Consider the following 23,805-nt stretch of genomic DNA (forward strand, 5'->3'; position numbering starts at 1 on the left):
CATGTAGTACAAGTCAAATTTTAATAATCAAGGACTAAATTGTGATTCAGGTATAATATAGTCAGTGGACAAAAAGTGAAATTTATTCTAATATTTATTCTATATGTCTATAAACATAAGTTGTAATCTCCAAAAATCCTAATTAATTGAATGAACATCATCATATGTATTTCCATTTATTTTATAGTAGGTTCATAATGTTATTTCTATATGTTAATAAAAACAAAGCTTATTGTATATAAATTATCATATGAAATGAAATTGTAATTAATTTTAATTTTAAATTACATTTTTGTCCAAATGATTGATATTACAGAAATGCTCCTAAGTTTTTGGGGAAACCTTTCCAGACACTTATATTATTATTATTACTAGTATTTCCGCCCGTGCGATGCATAAAATGAATTTGTTGTAATATATTAAGAATATTTGGATCGATATATAATTATTTAAATTAGAACATCAAATATTATATAGTGTAATTGAAGATGTGATTTGAATCATTTATGTGTTTTAATTTGATGTTATCACTGCTTGAATTTGAGAAAATGATTGTTCAAATTAATATCTAATGTTTAGATGTACGCATGCGGCAGTGGCGGAGCCACATTAAACTTGTAGGGGCCTTGCCCCCCCCCCCCCCCCCCCCCCCCCCCAACCATTTTTTTTCTATAATTAGTACTGTAGATTTTTTTTTTTTGCCCCCTCACCAAATATTTGTTATTTTTCTCCCTCCAAGCAAGCTTCTAGGATAACTTTGTGGATTGCTAATTTGCTATCTAGTTAGTTTTTTAATTTGTAAATGAAATACATTGCAGTTATGTTTATTATAATAATAAATTGTCATTTTGCTATCAAAACCTTTAAATTTATGCTACTTTAATCTTTGTCTTTTTAATTTGCAAATGAAATACATTGCAATTGTGTTTATTATAACAATAAATTGTCATTTTACTACCAAAATCTTTAAATTTCTACTACTTTAAGAAGCTGACTGCGCCTTCGTAATCCGATCACCGTTTACGAAACCGGTGTAATCTGTGGAAACCGTCGCTCCGATCGCCGTCTGCCGCTTCGCCGAAGCCGTTGCGGGAAGGAAACCGGAGATTCAGTATACAGAGGACAGATTTCCAATATATTGATTTTCCTTTCCTTTAAAACATATAATTGCCCATAATCTCTTTTCTCTGTGCTGGAAGTAGACGGCCACTGTATCACCAGATCGGCCATCGATCGCGTTAGAGGTAGCGTCGCACTTGCGCGATCACAAGGAGATAATAGAGCAAAGTACTGATAACGTGTTAAAAGAAATATAGAGACAAGGGAGAATCTTCTGGTGTATACATCTCATTATATCCTTATACATCATATATATATAATCAAATATATTCTCCCACGGTAAACTGGCATTAAGTTCCGCTATATAATACAATTGGCAGAATAATAAATTTAGATATGCAGTTAAATTTATCTTGAGAAATCCCTGATGGATTCATAATTCTCGAAATGAGGATTTTTAAGTATTATTATGTGTCATTATTTACTCTTTAAAGGGTTGCAAATGGAGTTAATATCCTCATTGAAGGAATAATATGTACCATTGTGTGCTCGATAAAGGGTTGATAATGAACTTATTTATTATTTATTATCTCAGTCAAGATTGATGGTGTAAACATCAATGAAATATATAAAGAGCTTGATAATGTCAGTTCATGCTTAAAGGCTGAGACTTTTGAAATAAAAAGCTTGTGAAAGCTATAAGTATTATCTCGACTTGAAGATCGAGTTTTTCTTTGAAGTTTTCTTTTATATACACCAGTCAGCCTACATTTAAAAGTGTTTTTTTTTTCACATGTCTATATGCATATAAGTGTCATGTTTTTATCAAACTAAAGATTGCCTAATAATCTCTTGAAGCAGATAAAGAACCTTTTTGGACTCGAAGTCCCTTATTTCATTATCGTTGGAGCACCATTATAGAACCAGAAGTTCCATAACCGCAACATATTTGCGATAAAATTGCTAGCAAAATCTAGTGCTCCCCCTACAAATGAAGTACTTGAATAATGATTGACATATCCTCCGGTATCTTCGAGATACAAAAACATGACATTTATGTAAGAAACCATGATACGGTTTTAATAGACTACTTGGGTACTGGCTGTTTTTGTTTGATCCCCGCAATGCCAAGTCCAAACTGGTTATACAATGTCTTTCCCTAAATGTTCAAAATGAGGACAATAATACTTGTGTTGCAAAAATGTTATATGAGCTCTAGAAGAGCCATAAGATTATTAGACAATTACTCTAGTGACAATCCAGAAGATTTGTCCAATCCATTTCTTCAAATTTTTGAAATATATGTAGAACTTGAAGATTGTTATCTTCAGGGGGAGACGTGAAGTACATTTACTCGAATCAATCTGGAAGATTGAATGTGAAATCCTGAAGATTAAGTCATAAAAGACTAACAGTTGCGCATTATTTGCAATACATAAATTCATAAATATCATGTACTCTTTTCCTCACTAGTTTTCTCCCATTGGGTTTTTCTAGAGTGGTTTTTAACGAGGCATGAGTATGATATAATAATGTAAATGGGAAAATGTTACAAAATAATTGCTTCAGTCGACAAACCCCAAAATCCTGAAGATTATGCCGATTATGCCTTGAAGGCGGTTGCACTCTTTTTCCCTTAACTAAGTTTTTCCCACAGGGTTTTCTTAAGTTAAGGTTTTTAATGAGGCGACCAATACAATATATGTTTTTACATATATCATGTACTCTTTTCTTCAACTAGGTTTTTTTTCCCATGTGGTTTTCCTAGTGAAGTTTTTAATGAGGCATAAATGTATGCTATCCATATACCTTGTACTCTTTTCTTGTTTAGGTTTTTCCCACATGGTTTTCCTAATAAGTTTTTAATGAGGCAAGATCGTGGTGTTATAATGTCCAAGGGGGAGTGTTATAAATCCTTATTTATGGACATTATTATGACATTGATTACTTGTTTTGTAACTGTTGTAATAGTCAATTTGTATAGATTATATATATGATGTATAAGGATATAATGAGATGTATACACCAGAAGATTCTCCCTTGTCTCTATATTTCTTTTAACATGTCTTTTTTTTCAATTTGCAAATAAAATACATTGCAATTGTGTTTATTATAATAATAAATTGTCACTTTGTTACCAAAATCTTAAAATTTTTACTACTTTAACCTTTGTCTATTTTTTTTCCAGTTTTAGTTAATTCAATTGATTTGTCAAAAATAAAATAAAAATTAACACTGTGAACATCGGAAGTTTGAGTTGAAATGAAAAAAACACAAATAATTGATCAATTGTGTTTATTATAATAATAAATTATCATTTAGTACCAAAATCTTTAAATTTCTACTAATTTAACCTTTGTCTTTTTTTTTTTTTAATTTGAAAATGAAATACATTGTAATTGTGTTTATTATAATAATAAATTGTCATTTTGCTACTAAAATCTTTAAATTTTTACTACTTTAATCTTTGTCTATTTATTTTTATTTTTTTTTCAGTTTTAGTTAATTCAATTGATTTGTCAAAAAAAAAGAAAAAGAAATTAACACTGTGAACATCGAAAGTTTGATTTTAAATGAAAAAGACACAAAGAATTGATCTTTTCTTTAAAAGAAAGAATTCTGAAATTCAACATCTCAAGTAAATTCATTTACAAGTATTGAGCCATTGAATTCTGGAAGACATCTTAAACTTTAGTAGATTTGTAATATAATGATGTATTTTGAAAGATGTTAAATAAATATTAATATGTTTTATTATTCTCTCTTCAAATTGTGATTGGCCCCCACACCCCCAAATCCTGGCTCTGCCCCTGGCAGCGGTGCTGTAACTTTGGAGATTTTATTCATCACTATTTAGTATTTTTTTTTAAATTAGGCAAATGTGCTCGTTCTCTAGCAACTCAGTTATATGAATGAATTGCTATCTTAATTCCATTGTATATATGGAAGATATATATATTTTTTGTCTAGATTTATAGCAATTTTTTCTTTTAAAAAAAACATAATATCAACGATTGCATTTACACATTATTGAAACCTCTTTGTAGACGACATTGGTAGTGCCAACACAATCTTGTCCATTTTTAATTGATTATGTAGATATTATTATTGAAATATTTCTGTTCCATTTTTAATTTACCTTTACTATTGTTAAAAATATGCATTTAGTATTGATGATGTAGAATAGTATTATTGAAATATTTTCGTCTAATTTTTAATTTATGTTCCATTTTTAATTATAATGCAATGATCTTACCATTCTATTGATAAGTCAATTAGTCAATTAGAATATAGATGCATTGATATTTTTACCTAATTTCCGTTCTATTTTTATTTGATGGTGTAGAATATTATTGTTCAATATTTTTTTTTTTTTTTTTTTTTTTTTATTTTTTATTGATGTGTAGAATATTATTATTGAAATATTTTTTCCATTTTTAATTTTCCTTTACTTGATGATGTATAATATTATTATTGAAATATTTCCGTTCCATTATTTGAAATTGTGAAAGATTTATGATATTTGATTATTCTACTATGTAATATGTTGGTCCCGAAAGGGTGGTAAAAAGTCTAGAGGGGGGTGAATAGACTTTTTAAACTTTTTCAAAATAAATAACACTTTGGTAATTTCAACTCCAAGTAACAAGTAAATAATAAGATATTCAACTTGCATGCACAACAGAATAATTTAACAATAAAGTGTTATGTAAAACAGAGAGATATATCACATGCATTGATGGAACTAAGTGAACCTAGATGAATAGTGCTTATGCGAAATGTGTCAGTGCAATAAATAATGTGAAGGTCAAGAAATGATTTATGCAAGAATTAATCTTGCATGCAATCTCACGTGTGAAGTGTACAATACGCAGATAGAAGAGATTATATTAGATATGAACTATAATGCATGCATACGTAAGAAGTAGTAAACTCAGATAATGAATAGCAAATATAAGAATGAGTTAGTTCACAATAATATATGAGCAGTAAATAAATGAGAGATGCAATTTAGAGTAGTTCGGAGGTGGCGTAATTCTCCTATTCCACTTTTCTCCTCTTTCGCCTAGGAGAAAACTTACTATTTTCTTCGCACGGTTACTGTAACCCCCACTTTTCTTAACCTTAATTACAATACTTTTAACTTAAAAAGGATACTAACAATATTAAGATAGTGTTAAAAGCTTAAAGTTCAACCATAAGAGGTGTCACCGCCATAATCACCACGCACGATGACTGCACAGGCAATGAAAAGTTCTACAAAAGTCAAGTTTAATAACTACAACCAAATCTTGGGGAATAAAACCCCGGTGTTCAGCACCACCAAAAATATCTATCCAGAACTAACATTCAAGTCTTAAACAAACATAACTGAAAAGAGTTTAGACTACATCTAGCACTCTAAGCTAAACTAGTCTAACTTGATCGCGCTCAAGAACTGGGCCCACCTGAAAAGGGTTATCACATAACAAATAGGAAAAATAAACCGGTTAGCAAACTTATGCTAAGTATAACGCCACTCAACCCTATAAAATACTATAGAGTATACTTTTGGAAAACATTTGGGAACCACACTTAAATCAAATACTTCAAATTACTTGAACCCTCAAACATATCATACTCAACAACGTTTTCTAGATGCTTGCAACCTAATTATCAAATAGGCATGCTTTCTCAACAATTAACTCATCAACAACTTCATACTTTCACAGATGTAACTTATCATGGCGAAATACTCTACTCATTCTCAAACTGATAGATAAAGATATACTTAAACCTTAACAAGCAAACTCATGCTATTAAGATAATCAATAAATGACAATATATAGTCATACTTCTTCTCATACTTTTATGCAAAACATGCAACTCACATAATCATGCAATACGATGAACATGATGCTTTAGTATAAGTATAGATAGATATACATATACACTCTTTCTCTTGAAACAAGGAACACTTGTTCTGTGGAGGTTTTCGTAGAGTCATAATGACTCGCTTTTCTATTCTTTCACTTGAGTCTCTTGACCCGCTTTCTTTCTTTCTTTCTTTCTTTCTTTCTTTCTTTCTTTCTTTCTTTCTTTGCTCATGGGAAAGGTAGGAACTTCACCATAATGTGAACGGACCTATTTGGGCTCGGCATCTAGCCGGCCTAATACTCATCTCGCCCACAGAATCACTCTCTTGGTTCTTTTCTCAAACTCTGTGGAATCAGGTATCGAACTTTTAGTGTGCACACCCCCTAACCAGAATTCCAAGCTTGGCGTTTCCAACCTAGTAACTCGGGAATATCGACCTCGTTACTTCATATCGGATCGTAATGTCCGCTTCTTTCTCGAACTTTCTTTCTTTCTCAAACTTTCTTTCTTTCTCTTTTCTTCCGAAAGGACATAGTCCTAACGGGCCTCCAAAACCTCGGATTACTCACACTAGATACATATAGATATAACTCATGCATTTCTTTCTTATGTAACAAATCTATTTATGCAATCTCATGCACATAGTTTCTCAACAACTTCTCTTTTCTCACAAATTTGAAATCAAATCATCATGCAATTCCTCGATGCAACTAGATAATGATTTTCCAAAATAAATATATGTTTTTTAAAGAATATTTAGGCTTACTTAAAGCCACTAATGCACTTTAAATTATGAAATGCTAAACATGTTTTTTTAATGTAAGGAATAACTCAATTTCTCTTTCATTGAGAATTAGGCAAACAAAATGCTATCTCATGCTTATCAACTCATTACTTAGCAAATCTTCTTAGCAAATACTTAGCAAGTATTGATCATGCTCTTTATGCTCATAATATACTTCAAACTCTAATAATTTGCTTTACTGGAAACAAGGAAATCATGTACTGTACATATCCACTTTCTCACATTCTTTGCAAACTTCTCAACAAATAACAATAAATACTTAGACATGTTTTTCAATCAAAGTAATCTGATAATGATCATGCTTCTTGCTCAAAATAACTAAGCTCAAATACTTCTATTTTCCTTCACTATAAACCAATTACAGTAAACCACAAGAATCATTTTCAACACAACTTCTACTATAGATGAGACGATGAAATTCAAATTCAATAGAATGAATCGATCAGATTACAGAGAGAGAGAGAGAAACAGAGAGTCCTATAGGAGAGTTAACACAAGACTCTCCTGTTATTCAGGCTAGGACTATTTGACTATACTACAACCAATAATATTAAAGCATATAATATAAACATGAAATACTAATATTACTAACACACGCCCTCAAGAACAAGGGTGGATGCTGACAACATTGAGCTTGCTTCTAAGAGCATGAAAGCGCGCAGCTGGCAGCGGTTTGGTGAAGATGTCAGCGAGCTGATCCTTGGTTGAAACAAAGTTGACAATAAAGTCCCCGGAAGCTACTTTATCACGGACAAATGAAAATCGATCTCAACATGTTTCGTCCTGGCATGGAACACTGGATTAGCCGCTAAGTATGTAGCCCCCAGTTTGTCACACCACAGAGTTTCCGGATTACCAGAATGCAGACCCAACTCCCGAAGTAATGAGACAACCCAGGTGACTTCGGCGGATACATCGGCAAGCCCTTTGTACTCAGCCTCAGTCGAGGAATGTGCTACGGTGCGTTGTTTGCGGGAAAACCAGGATACGAGATTAGATCCAAGAAAAACTGCATAGCCACTAGTAGCTTTTCGGTCGATTGGACACCCAGTCCAATCAAAGTCTGAGAAAGCATGCAGATCAGATGTCGGTGAAGGAGCCAAACGCAACCCGTAGTCCAGGGTACCTTTGACGTATCGTAGTACACGCTTGAGCAGTCCCCAGTGATCCTGCATCAGAGAGTGCATAAACTGACAGAGCTTGTTGACTGAAAAAGAGAGATCGAGGCGAGTGATAGTCAGATACTGTAGTGCCCCAACAATCCTGCGGTATTGAGTTGGATTATCAAACTATACTGGCGATGGTGTAGTCGGTTGAGTGACTAAAGCCGGTGTAGCCAAGGCTTTGCAGTCCGTCATACCTGCATGAGACAGTATATTCGCCATGTACCTGCGTTGAGATAAAATAAATCCATCCCAGTCAAACAAGGTCTCAATGCCTAGGAAGAAGGTAGGCTTGCCCAGGTCCATATCTTGAAAGTAGAAGAGAGATGTCGGAGGAGTGAGTCAATCAATGCTGGATTAGTGCCCAACATAATGATGTCGTCGACATACACGAGTAAGAACACCCGAGAGTTACCATCGGTGTAGTGGAACAACAACACATCAGTTTTGGAGGCCAAAAAACCCGTCGAGATTAAGAATTCATGTAGGCGCTTAAACCACGCGCTTGTTTTAGACCATAAAGAGAACGTTGCAAGTGGCTACTACTTTCACCTGCATAAATAAAAAAAAAACTTCATGATGTTGAGGGGCAGGGTTGGCGAAGGTTCATATAAACCATGTGGCTACTTCATATAAACTGTCTCGGGTAGATGCCCATTTAGAAAGGCGTTGTGGACATCCAGTTGTCGCAAGGTCCACTTGTGAGACACTGCAAGATAAAATAAAATACTTACAGTGGTAGGCTTAACTACCGGGCTGAACGTGTCAAAATAGTCTTCGCCGGCTACTTGGTTGAACCCTTTAGCAACCAAGCGTGCTTTGAAACGCTCTACCGAGCCATCGGCTTTACGTTTGGTGCGGAACACCCACATGCAGCTGATCACGTTCATATTTGGTGTTGCTGGGACCAAGTTCCAGGTGTTGTTATGCAATAGTGCATTAAACTCCTGGTCCATGGCATCCCGCCATTGCGGATGCCCTACAGCTTGCGAGTAACATGTGGGATCTGCGGTAGCGGTGAGCGCAAAACACTGCTCATCCGTTCCACGTGTCTTGTTGCGAGTGCGCATGACATGTCCTTCACTTTGGGAAGGCTGAGTAGTAACCTTCCGTTGTCTCCGAGTTGGAGCCGGGGCAGCCTCTATAGCCATAGGAGGCGGTTCCTGTGCCAAGGGTATCTCCATTGGCGGTGGTGTAGATTGGGCATTAACCACCACGAGACTGGATCCCTAGGGTGTGGTGGCATTTTGACTGGTAGCAACCTGCAAAGATGCCTGCATAGAAAAGGGGAAAGTGGACTCATCAAACCGGACATGATGGCAGATAAAGATCTTTCCCATGGATAAGTCTAAGCAGCTGTATCCCCTATAAGAGAATGGGTAACCTAAGAAGACACACGGTGCCGGCCGGTATTCCATCTTGTGACGATTGTAAGGCCGCAGATAGGGATAACAGCGGCACCTGAAGACTCGGAAGAAGTTGTATATAGGTTGAGTGTTATATAGACGAGAATATGGAGTTTGAAACTGTATGGGTGAAGAGGGTAAATAATTGATTAAGTGAGCAGCTGTTTCAAATGCGTAATCCCAATACTGAAGGGGAGTTGAGCTTTCAGCCAATAAGGCTAAGCCCATTTTGACAATGTGTCTATTCCGACGGTCAACACGACCATTTTGTTCGTGTGTATAGACACATGATTGCCTGTGATTTATGCAGAGAGATTCAAAGACACTATGTAGTCGGCGGTATTCACCCCCTAAGTCAGACTGGATGGCTTTGATAGAACGGGAAAACCGTCGTTCTACCATTGCCCGAAACAAATTGAAAGTTTTATATATATCTGATTTTAACCTTAATGGATAAAACCAGCAAAACCGAGAGTAATCGTCTACAAAAAGAACAAAGTATTGAAAGCCAGAATCGCTAATAACAGAAGACGGACCCCAAATGTCCGTGTACAATAAGTCTAAAACATTATGGCTAGTGTTTGAAACTCTATCTAATGGAAAATGTGTTGATTTTCCAAGCTGGCACGCAGTACACATTCTTGACAGACTAGCTTTATTTGGCAAAACTGGACAATGCTTTAGGACACGCTGGAGGACTTGATGATGCGGGTGACCCAACCGTTGATGCCACACCCGAGACGACGCCCGGGACGACAGAAAAGCAAAATGAGTTTGAGGGACCAACAGCTTGTACAACCCGCCGGAGGTGAACCCTTTAAGAAGAACCGTTTGGGTGTTGCAATCCTTCACAAGAAACGATATTTTTATGAAACTCGAAATATACATTATTTTCGTTAGTAAAACGATAAACTGACAGCAATGGCAAAGTTAAATTTGGGACATGTAGAATATTGGACATTGTTAAACTTTTAGATGGGGTTGGGATAACCGCATGACCCACACGGGAAACACCCAAACCTGCGCCATTGCTAACTTTGAGCACATCCCCGCCGGTGTAGGCCTCGGAGTGGTGCAACATCTGATCATCCGGAATCGCATGAGACAAGGCACCCGTGTCCGGGTACCATGCCTCGGCTACTTGATGCATTTGTGGATCACTGGAAACCGCAACATTTTCGTGACCTGCGTGAGCCAGCGGACGATCTGCATATCGTTTAAAACAATACACGGCCGTATGGCCGTGTGACCTGCAAATTTGGCATCGGGGTATGCCGCCACACCCTTGGCCATTGTTGCCTCTGCCACGGCTATAACACCCCGTGTTACGGCCTTCAATCTCGGATTAATTATTTAATTAATCCCATTAATAATAATTAAATATGATTTAATTCAGTTAGGTTTCCCATTAATTAATTAATGGGGTCCACCATGAACCGTGGACCCTTGCCTAAATTAGAGCCTTAAGCCTATTAGGAATAAAGAAAGTAAACATTTTACTATTCAAATTCTAATTAGGAATCCTAGACCTAGTTGTCTATTAGGAATAAAGGAAGTAGGCCTTTTACTATTCAGATTATGAATAGGATTCTCTTTAATTAATTAATATGGTCCACTATGGACCATGGACCCTTATCCCTAAAAACAAGTCATTAGTCCTATAAGGAATGGAATTAGCAAGCCCATAGTATTTAGACCCCAACTATGACTCTTAGGAATATATATATATATAGGATCATAGGAGGCACCTAAATCTTACACCACAATAATCTCTCACCACACAAGAAGTTCCAAAAATCCCCTTAGGAGAAATCAAGAAAGAAGGAAAGCTTAAAGAAAGACCCTTCATAGCCAAGGAATTAATTAAGGCTAAGAGGTAACCCATGTCTCAACAAAACCTATTTTCATAGCTATGATTCCCCGTTTAGGATTTCCCCCGTGTTCTTGTGTGTTGATGATTCGTTATATTGATCTTGATAAATTGTGTTATGATTCCATGGGAAATCTTGATGATCTTGATGATGATAAGAGATTCTTGATAATTATATGATGTTCTTGATGATGGCACGATGTTCTTGATGTTTATGTGTTATTCCTACCGAATCTTGATATTAGAATATGAATTGTGTTCTTGATGATTTAAAAGTAATTAGAACCCTAGGTTGTATCGTGGAACTCATATGGTATTATTCTTGGTATATTGGGTGGGGAATTCGTATGTTTGGGTGTTGATTATGTTTAGAAAAGCATGATAGGTTATGTGCCGTATGTTCTAGCTTTTGATCCGTTAATTGTCTACGTGTTGTCATCAATTGCGTTTAAAAATGTCTAAGCATGGTTTCGGTTTCCAAAACGGATCCCGGGATGTTTATTTTGATAAAGAGTCAGTGGGGGGTAGGTGGGGGTAGGGGGACCCGCCACCTACCCGCTGCCCGAGAAGGACGTCGCCGGCAGCGGGCAGCCGGTGGGTGGTCCTCCACCCACCGTCTACCCGCTGGAATTTTCCCACCTTGGGACTTCGGCTTCCCCGTTTGATGTTCCCCATTCCCCGTGGTGTCCCAACAGACCCCGTTTATCGTGCCTGAGTCTAGTTTGATATTTCTAGTACCGTTCGTAGGTTAGGTAAATCTTAGGGCTTGCATGCTAGTTGAATCGGTAACCCGTTGACCTAGGTGGAAAACGTTTGAACCCCTTAGGATGATTCTTAGTATGTGAATGATCACACATAAGCTTTATTTTATGCTTCCCCCTTCCTAATGTGCTATTATGTGCTCCAAGATGTTATGTGATGCACGAATCCCCAATTTGGTTGCGATCAAGTTGGCTATACGGGCAGTTGGATGGGTTGAGAACCATACTAACTGTTAACTAGGCCAGTTGCGATCGGTCAGGTATATAAATATTATATAGGGCTGCGGTCCACCGTTTGGTTGCGATCAAACGTTTCTACATGAGCTGCGGTTCATATTTCCTGGCTGCGGTCAGATGACATACTCTTGGGCTACGGTCCACTGTTTGGTTGCGATCAAACTATGATGAGCTGCGGTTCATCGGTCGGTTGCGATCGACCCCTCCGTGTTGCGATACGGGGCAGGGTGCTGCGGGGCCGTGTCAGAGCTATATGCGCTGACCCTCATGTATGGGCATGCGATTGGTCCTGTGGCGCCAACAAAGTGTGCTATGTGATGAGATAAGAAGGATTGATGTTATTATTGATTATGGAAACATGACCATAGGATACATGCTAGGAACTGTATATGCTTGCTTATGTTATTGGCTGTGCTTATCTCTATCTATCGTATGCTTGTGAATTGTCTATGCTTGGCTATGTCTGCTGAATGTGCTTGTCCCTATCTGTCGAGTCTATTCCCGGTTTTGAAAGCTAGAGTTTCTTAGGATATATCTTCATGCTTCAAAATGACTTTTCGTATATCTATGTATATATCTATATGTATTGTATTTCAACGCGTTGGAGTGGGTTACCAGCATCTCTCGCTGAACAGATATATTTGGCTTTCAGGCACAGAAGAATAAGTCACTGGAGCGCGCTAGAGCTTGGAGCGTAGAAGTAGATAGTCCTTTCGGCCTGTGTGCCATGTTATGCATTTACTTTATCGAGGATATTAGTTAGTTAGCCTGTGCACCTGATTTCTCCAGCTCAGGTGTGGCATAGCACCCCATACTCTTGTGTTACGTTTGGGATTTAATAAGATTCTACCTTTGTTATATAAGTTTTAAAAGTCTTGAAAATCTGGGGTGTGTTACAGTTGGTATCAGAGCCTAAGTTTGACCCTAGGATAAGACTCTTAAGACTAGACTTTAAGACAATAGGCTTGAACTCTAGGTATTTAGGAACATAAGTACTTAGGAACATAGGATTCAGGAATCTTAGGACGCGCGGTAAGATTGTGAAACCTACACATAACCTCCCTTCACTTTATCCCTCTCTAAACTTAAAAAAAAACTCCCCCTACGCTTACCACACCAAGGTAAGGGTGCAGCACACTAACTCATCATTACAATAGATATTGGCCCTGAAAACCAGCAGCATGGCGCCAACAAGAAGGCAGACAAGAACCCCACACTCCTCGAAGAATGAATCCGAACCTTCAACAAAATCCTCGGGTTAGTGGAATGCCCAGAGGGACGCCGCGTAGAGATAGTCTTATTCTACTTCAAGACACGAGGCTGATCTTTGATAAATCCACGAAGAACCCACTTATGGGCAACAACCGGGGGTTCAACTAGGAGTGCCTAGGGGCACGGCTACGAGGACGATTCCACCCCGCATCTGTAAGGGCAACCATGTAAAGGGAATTCTCCGCCTAAAACAAGGGATGGCCACTATGTGCTTGTGTAAAATCTGCTCCCTCTACCCCTTCTTATATAGGGATCAAAGAATGAATAGCATTCATCATGGCATTTAAATTGGTTTTAAAACCAATTTTGTAACTCTTGAAACAACATGACCATTATCCAAGATTTAAATTTAGATATTGAAAATTAGAATTAATAGAGGATTTAATTCCGTAACGGTTGAATTTAATCTCACAACGGTCTAAAAGCAGAAGGCAAAAAGTCTGTTGCTGATTCGGCCCCCAAGGCCGAACCCATGTTGTCCCATGTTTCGGCCATAGCCGAAACTCCAGTTTCACACGAAACCAAAGTGGCACACAAAAGAAGTGACACAAAGTTTCATTTCGTGGGCTAGTGAAACCATTTCACTTCCTGCACCACGAATGTGAAACAAATGTTTCATTGTTTCATTTCGTGTGGCCCCCACGAAATAGTGAAACCATTTCACTTCGTGCACCACGAAATATGAAACAAATGTTTCATTGTTTCATTTCGTGGTGGCCACGCGAAAGAGTTGGAAAATGAGATCGAGACTCCGCACAAAAGATTAGGCTTGATCCAAGCCTTTTCGATCTCATTATGGAATTTGATTTGCATCCCCTTTCCCGCGCGCGAGAGAGAGTCTCTAATGTGGGACAAAAGCTCACTTTTTCCCTTCATTTTCCAACTCAAATGGATCTACTTTGGGAATCAATATCTCATTCACCCATTATCCGTTTTGTGCGTACAATATATCAATCTCTTCGTCTCACTACGAAGAACCCGAATCCACTTTGACCCGATCCAAATCGGAAGTGGACCCCACTGGTAATTTTACCACAAATAGCCACTTAAAAAGCCATTTTAATGCTATTTTTCCAACATCGTTTTAATAGCCCTTTATACAGTTAAGGGATCCTTCGGCTTGGTTCGTATGCCGATCAAAAACTTTATTTCTAAAAAGGATTGAATATATATATATATATATATATATATATATATATATATATATATATATATATATATATATAACACTATGGTGTGTTTGATTTATGGGTTTACTCACTAAAAATATGAATCAAAATCATAATTAGTGTTTTGTTGACAACTTTTTAAAACACAACTATGAGATTTGATTACCCCTTCAATTAAAAATCTCATTCCCTAATTTTAAAAAAAGTATCATTCCATCTCATTGGTAATATGATTTTTAAGTTTGGATTATTACTTTTAAATTTTTGTTTTGATTTTTTTGTTCATATTGGTGCTTTGGATGTCATTATATTATGATCAATTTTCTTGATTTTTTATTTTTATAATTTTGAAACATTTATTCTCATTATAGGGTCATATATAACCAAATATCAATATAGGTAATCATTCAAATTCGGACCCAACTACCAAACATGCAAAATTGTTGGAAAAATAGCTTGAAATGGCATATTAAGTGGCTATTTTATGGTACAATTATCAGTGGGGTCCACTTCCGGTTTGAGTCGGGTCAAAGTGGATTCGGGTTCTTCGTAGTGAGACGAAGAAATTGATATATTGTACGCTCAAAACGGATAATGGGTGAATGAGATATTGATTCTCAAAGTAGACCCATTTGAGTTGGAAAATGAAGGGAAAAAGTGAGCTTTTGTCCCACATTGATTTGGGAAGAGGATTTGCCCCCCTTATATACAAGAGCTATTTTTAAGCTTATTGAATTGTATAGCATAGAGGCTCTCTCTCGTGCGCAGGGTGGGGGGGGCAAATCAAATCCCAGAATGAGATTGAAAAGGCTTAGGTCAAGCCTAATCTCGTGTGCGCGGGCACGAATGTCGTCCGAAATTTGCCTTGCAGACATAAGTTATGCCAAACTTCGGTATTCATTTTCTGACAAAGCCATGAAAGTTCGTGTTGATTAGTGTGAGTTTCGGCCTAGTGGCCGAAACTATTGAAACTTCCAAGTTTCAAAGTTTCGGCAAATGGATTGCAAATTGCAATTGCAATTCAAATTTCGGCCAGCTTGGCCGAAACTTTGCAATTGCAAGTTTCAGCCAAGTTGGCCGAAACTTTGCAAAGGCGGCCGAAATTTTGCACAGTATACACGAACCAGAAAGCTCCTGTTTGTGACTGTTGGGATTTAATTCAGCTGTTATGTAATTAATTCTTTGAATTAAATTCAATTTTAATTTTTGAATCAACATCCATGTTAATGGTTGATGTTACAGAAGTTGTAGGGATGCCCCTAAATGTCATAATAAAGGTTATTCACTCCTCAATCCCTATATAAGGAGGGGGTAGAGTGCAGCAGATTTTTCTAAACACATAGTGACAAGAACACACAACACAGGAAGTGTTTTCTCTCTTCAAAACTCTGCTCCTACTCCTTTCTTAAGCCGAACTGTGTTCAAGACTTTGCTCTAGTTCGCCGGGTTCGTTCGTTTGGGTGCTCGAACGTCGAACTGTAGCGCGTTTTATCCTGGGAAACCTAGGCCACGGCGCTCCTAGCACTTTTGGGAGGTGACAAATAAGGTTTTAAGGAAAGAGTGGTCTCTTGACTCACGCTAAAAACCCTTACCCAAACACGAGCCAATCTTTCCTTCTTTCGGTTTTGGATTATGCTTCTAAGCAAAAATCCTCCTTTTATGTTATAGTTTGGTTGGAATTATAATCTGTGTATTATAAATTCCATTTGGTTGATATGTATATATCTTTTCCGTAGATATTCATGCATATAACCATGGTGGTCTGATTTATATATATATATATATATATATATATATATATATATATATATATATATATATATATATATATATAGACACAAATATATATATATATATATATATATATATATATATATATATATATATATCAGATATAATATATCGAATAATATTTTATATACTTCGTGTGTGTATATATAAATATTATTTTACGATATTAAATCGATTTTTGGTTCATTATCACCAACACAAAATACTTTCACCAAAACCCATACCATTACCAAGTATTTAATTTTCATTCCGATTCTAATTTTTATGTGCGAATCAAACACACTCTTATTTATACTTGTATATATAGACTTCCTCTACTACATTATAATTGCGTAAATAGCATTAAAAAAAAAAGACTGAATTTCATTGTTTGATTTATTATTTAGAGAGTTAAAGTCACCTACTTGAACTCATTATTATAGTTGATATTACTATCCTCTTCCTCTACTATAATAACCTATTTAGTAAATAAAAATAGGAAAAAGTTTCCACCCAAACAATACTATATCAAAAATCTTTAAAAACAATAGGAAAAACTTCCCACTCAAATGATACTATGTCAAAAATTACTATTATCACTAGTTATATTACGTTGAAATATTACGTTGCTAAATTTAATGACCGTGCATCGCACGGGTAAATACTATTGATAATAGTATTGTTTGGGCGAAAACATATTTCTATTTTTATTTACCAAAAAGATTATGCTTTATTATAGTAGAGGAGAGGATAATATTATAATGCATTTTTAAAATATTATGTTGCTAATTTCAATGACTGTGCAATGCACAGGTAAATACTATTAATGATATAATATGAAAAGAATCAGAAGCCATAATAAATTAAAGAAAAAATTTAGTTAAGGAATTAGTTAAATCCTATGAAACTACTCTCTAAGTACTCATTTAATATTGTTATGATAATAGTGATTTATCTTCCTAAACTATACTTTGCAGGTTATTTGCTGTTATAGATTTGTTTGTGTTTGAAAGAGGCACTTCTGGAGCAACACTATTATACTCGTCTTTATATTTTGTGTGTGTGTAAATAGTGTTTTTTTTTTTTTTTTTTTTGGGTGTGCGTAGCTAGGTATTATTTGATATTCTTTTATTACGGTGTATGCGTGTTAGTGTAATGGAGTATGTGCATATTAAGTTGTTGCACTTATTATTATATTGTCATAACGTATTAAGGTGCGCGCACATCATCGTGTGGTTTATGCGCACATAGTATTGGTACGTAAAGATGATGCAGAGTGCTTACAATTGTTGTGGATTTGTGTACATGGGGGAGATTGTAATCTCTATAATTTCAAGGCTCATCGGGGTAGGAACATCAAGTGTGCTGCTGTTTTTGCGAATAATATTTGATTACCACCTCGTCATTCGGACACATTTAAATTCATTATTTATATATTTTTTGGATTTTATAGTGTTTATTTGTTTTATTGGATGTACAATGTTGATGTTTTTATCACGAAGTATTTATCTTGTGTTGTTATAATCTACTATTTATATTGTGCGTGTGAGCGTTTGAGGTTGTGTATGGTTTAAGTTATTACAAATGCACGCATAGTCTAGCACTAATATGCACATGGTTCTGCATTCATATGCACACGCTCACACAAAAGAACAATCTATATATATATATATATATCTATCTATCTACACTTTTAATAAGAGCGAATAATGTTAGGCCCTTAATTGGAACAAAAAAATGTCGGTCCTATTGTTTCTTAAAATGAATGATTAATATTATTTTGATTTTAGTAATTTTTAATGATTTTCCTTATTTACCCTCTATTATATTATTTCCTTCCCTAAAATAACCCTAAATTCCGTTAGTATAAACTTTATTAACGGAATATTCCGTTAACTATTTATTATTCTTAACATACTCATTAATTTATATAAGTAAGGTCTTAGGTTCGAACCTCATCCCAATTAGAGTTGGCATAATTTTTAAACATATATTATGAATATGTTAAAATGTATTAAAAATATATATAATATAAAATTAAACATAAACTTTGATCAAGTAATTAGCCCGACTAAATACATAGCATTCAAAGTTGAGCATCAAAGATTATAAATCGGGAACTTTAAAAATCATTTGATTTTCTTGATTTAAAAAATAATAATAAATTTTGGTTAAGTTTTTTTTTTTTATTAAAAAAAACGTTTAATTAATCTTCTTTTGATTATTTAGAACAAACTTAATATTTCAATTATGCTTTTGCATTATTAGAATGATTTAGGTCATTATGGTATTAATATTTTTTGTATTTTTTTTATAATGGTACAATTGTACATTAATTTACAAATATTATACTATTATTTTTTTATCAGATAAAATTATTCTTACATCATTGTCCATATTACAACTAAAATCTCAGTCATATACGCAACAATGCAAATCTAAAGCTTCCTACACCATAATCTCATTGCATGATGAATCCCTCTATGCTGCCACCTGTAACCTAATGGCACATGACACACTACCAACAAAAAAAATAAAAAAGAAAGAACATGTTCAGTGCATATAGCCCTGACATGGCATCGCAACACTTATAACCTGACCCATGCCTTTAGCAAGATAGTCTAAGGTGGGTTTGTGCCTATAGCATAGTAACCGCGAGGCCTGTACCTTCAGTACAATGACCGGACACTCGTTGTGCCAACCACCAACATTTTCTTTTCCACTAATTACATCTCATCTTTTCTCATCATGGACAATCAATCATAATCAATCAATGATCATCAACAATCACCAATCAACAACGTGCACAACAACAGTAGTGGCCACCACTCAATATCAACAACAACCGATACACATTAACACATAGCAAGGGGATGATCAGGGGAAGAGCACAACAATCATATTTCCACATTAACTTGTTTGGGTTGACTTAGCGTTCTTGGAAGTTCCTCGAGGGCTCGTAGGCAGCCAGCCTCGCCCACTGAAGATGAAAACAATGACAATGCTACCCAAAAGAGAATTATGAAGAATTAGAGAAATTTAAACTAAAAATAGTATTTATTTAGACTATCATTTTAAAACTAAGTATTTAGACTAGAGTTATTACAAAATTGCAAACATTTATTTTAGTGACAATTATAATCAATCTCTCATATATTATTTTCAATTTATATACTTTAAATTACCAATTTAAATAAACAAATTCAACATTTATTTACCTATTCATAAACATCTCCTATATAATATTGCATTGATATACTTTAAAATACTTATTTAAAAATAATCATTGGGCATTATCCCATTCGCGCAAAGCGTGTAAAAAAAACTAGTCTATATATATATAAAAGTAAAATCCTCCTATTACATTTTCCCGCCCAAACTTTTGTAGTAAAACTTATTTGGTAACTAAATGTAAAATAGAAATTAATTAAAATCTATTAATTGATAATATTGTTTCCATATTCACGTATTAACCTAATTGGTAAATATATTAATTGGTAATATTTTTTCCTTATATTTATTTATTCATTCTTTTATATTGAGTAAGTATATATAGAGATATAGATATGTATACAAACATACAACTACTATAGCTCCAATGTTTATTCTTGCCCAGGATATTTCTCCATTGAAGACTTGCAGAGCTATTAGACTGCAATTGGTGCGCACCTATATGAAGTCCCATAGAGAAAGGGGAGTGAATTCATAAAATCTAGAGAGTGCATGCTTCACGATCAAGAGGTATTTTTTTTTTTTCAATTTTGCTTTTTTTATACGACTCCAATGTTTATTCTTGCCTATGATATTTCTCCATTGAAGACTTTCAAAGCTATTAGATGGTGATTGGTGTGCACCTATATGAAGTCCCATAGAGAAAGGGGAGTGATTCCATAAAATCTAGAGAGTGCATATTTCCCGATCAAATGATATTTTTTTCGATTCTGCTTTTTTTCTAGAACTCGTGTTGTATATGAAATTGGGAAAAAGATGCATTACAAAGCTGCTTCCTATACTGCAAAAATAAATTGCAAAATAACACTTTTCTTTTTTACTTCATTGTAGGAAACTTCATGCTCATATACCAAGGGAACATGTTGGTAAGTACTGTAAGCTTTTCAAACAATGAAAAGCTTATGCCATTAAAAATTTTATGGTGATAAGTAATTTCTATATTTTCAAAAAATGCACTCATTATTTTATGTTGTAATTCCACTATGGTACTTTGGTTAAAGAATTTTAAAAAAATGACAACTTTTCTAGACAAATTTATTTATTGAAATCATTTTCATCTTTGAAGTCTGTAGATGATAAACAATTCGTTGGTAAGTTTCATTTACAATTTTAATCTACATCTGAATTCTTTTTTTATTAACATGTTTGACGTTATTGGTAGGGTCGTGGAGATATACTCCCCATTGGATAAGATCATTGCAGAGAAGCATTCTTAACTTATTGATTTTCTAATTTTACGTTGATACAAAGTAAATTATCTAATTTTGTTATTTTTATTGTATTTTGTATATGTATTTTTTATTAAGAACTCCGTAGTTTATTTGTTTATAGGGACAATCAATTGAAAGCTACAGTGTGGGATCAACATATACCAAGGCCAAGAGTTGAAACTTTTTTTTTTTTTTTAAATTCTGGCTTTGCAAATCTTATGGTTGTTCTTATGCAATTGTGTAGAGTTAAAAATGATACGAAGAGTTAATCTAAACACAAGTATTTTAATTTTTCTTTATATTTGAAAGTGTTTGAATAAGGACAAGTAATGAATGTTCTTTTTGATTAGCCAGTTATGTCAAGATATGTAACTCTTGATACACAGCTCTTTTTCAATCAGGATTTCAAGAGTTTTGTGATTTTTTGGAAAGGTAAATTTATTATGTCTTAATCATTATCATAATGTTTTTATCATTTATTTTTGTACATATTTTGTTTATGGTTGTCATTTTTTTTTTTTTCAGTTTATGTGTTGATTAGACCCCTCTAATAAAAATTATGGATATTTATGAGATGATTGAGGTAAACAATAGTAATAATTTTTTTTTAAATTGATGCAGTGGCATCAAATTAGAAAATCATCTTTTGTCACTTTTAAAAATGATTTATTAGTATAAATTGTCACACTTTAAAATGTATTTTTTTAATGTTAATAAAAAAATTAGCTTAAAATAATACATTAAAATCTAAAGGATAAGCAAAGTATAATTTAAAGTATAAAATAAAGCCAAAGTTGTACATGTTTGCAAAGTGATGGAGCATTGTAATAGTGCATCCAAATAAAGGCATCATTTAACTGATTATTACTTTCTTATCTCACATTAAAGGTTCAATACTGTAGATATATATAAAGTATTAGTAATGACATTGGTACTGCTAAATGTGTATATAACTAATTATTTATTGATTTAGGATCAAAGAGTGCCCTATATGATCTTAGAGCTCAAATTTTACTTCCAGATATATTAGTTATATTCTATAATATAATAATATTTTTGGTAACATTATTGTTTACAAATTCTCCGTATTTTTTACGTATTTATAATATCATGTAAAAAAGACATTAATTAATTAGGTAATAACATAATAGCATAATTGGTAATATTATGTATGGTATTGCCGTGTAGAATTTTTGGATGTTTATCACCAACTAATTTAATACAACTTACATTCAAAAAAAAAAAAAAATTAATACAACTTATTTTGTAAGCAAATATAAAGTAAAAATCAACTAAAATCTTGGTAATATTGTTTCCATATTCAATGCTCTCACATAACATAATACCCTATATCACAAATTTAAACAATTTATAATATAACCAATTCATCATATATATATATATATATATATATATATATATATATATATATATATATATATATATATATATATATATATATATATATATATATATATATATATATATATATAGGTAAATTAAAAGAAAGAATGAAAAAAAGGAACATAAATATTTCACAATAATATTCTACATCATCAATTAAAAATGGAATGAAAATTAGGTAAATTGGAAAAAGAAATGAATATTAATAATTTACTGAAAATTAAAAATGAAAAAAAGGAATTGAAGTTAGGTTAATTGAAAAAAGAAATGAATATTAATAATTGACTGAAAATAAAATTGATCCTTAATTGACTAAAATTAAAAAAGAAATGGTCAGATCATTGCATTTTAATTTTTCACAATAATATTATACATTATAATACATCAAATCACAATTATGTCATAAATCTTTCACAATTTTAAACAATGAAATGTAAATTAAAAATAGAACGAAAATATTTTAATAATAATATTCTACATCATCAAGTAAAAGTAAATTAAAAATAAAAAGGAAATATTTACATAATAATATTCTACATCATCAATAGTAAATGCATATTTTAAACAATAGTAAAGGTAAATTAAAAATGAAACAAAAATTAAAAATGAAACCGGAATATTTCAATAATAGTATTCTACATCATCAATTAAAAATGGAAAGAAAATTAGGTAAAAAATATCACTGCATCTGATATTCTAATTGACTAATTGAATGAAAATAAAATAAAATAAAAAGAATAATTGGCTGAAAATGAATATGACATTACAAATTGACTGAAAATATAAAAAGAAATGAATACTAATAGTTGACTGCAAATAAAAAATGATCCATAATTGATTAATATGAAAAAAAAAATGATTTGATCATTGCATTTTAATTAAAAATGGAACGGAAACTAAAATTTGACAGAAATATTTCAATAATATTTCTACATCATAAATAGTAATTAAATACATATTTTAAACAATATTAAAGATAAATTAAAAATGGAACGTAAATATTTCAATAATAATATTATACATCATCAATTAAAAATTGAACAAAAATTAGGTAAAAATATCAATGCATATGATATTCTAATTGACTAATTGACTAAAAATATAAAAGAATAATTTGCTGAAAAAGGATCGCTAATTGACTAATACTCTACCATTATATATTTTCACCCGAGTCACCTATCCTGATGGACTGAAGGTGTTAACTCTATACGATGATGGACAGGATTGCGTTGCTACAACCAATGTCATCTACAAACAGATTTCAATAATGTGTAAATACAGTCGTTGATATTATGTTTTTTTAAATGACAAAATTGCTATATATCTAGACAAATATAAATATAAATATATATATATATATATATATATATATATATATATATATATATATATATATATATATATATATTCCATTCAAATGAATTAAGATAGCAATTCATTCCTATCATTGAGTTGCTAGAGAACGAACATATTTGCCTAATTTAAAAAAAAAATACTAAACAATGATAAATAAAATCTCTAAAGTTACAGCATCGCATGCTTACATCTACACATTAACTATTAATTTGAGCAATTATTTGCTCAAATTCA

At 33.4% G+C, this 23,805-nt stretch overlaps 1 long non-coding RNA gene across 1 annotated transcript; it reads right to left on the minus strand.

Moving 5' to 3' along the window:
* Positions 1-5,230: 5,230 nt before the first annotated feature.
* Positions 5,231-14,591, minus strand: LOC109168708. Its single transcript, XR_002052117.1, has 3 exons — positions 14,509-14,591; positions 10,994-10,998; positions 5,231-5,243 (listed from the first exon to the last, which is right to left on the minus strand). It is a non-coding gene; the product is annotated as an uncharacterized LOC109168708 (long non-coding RNA).
* Positions 14,592-23,805: the final 9,214 nt, after the last annotated feature.

This window comes from Ipomoea nil, unplaced genomic scaffold, assembly GCF_001879475.1.
Source record: "Ipomoea nil cultivar Tokyo-kokei standard unplaced genomic scaffold, Asagao_1.1 scaffold3213, whole genome shotgun sequence".
NCBI classification, from domain to species: Eukaryota; Viridiplantae; Streptophyta; class Magnoliopsida; order Solanales; family Convolvulaceae; genus Ipomoea; species Ipomoea nil.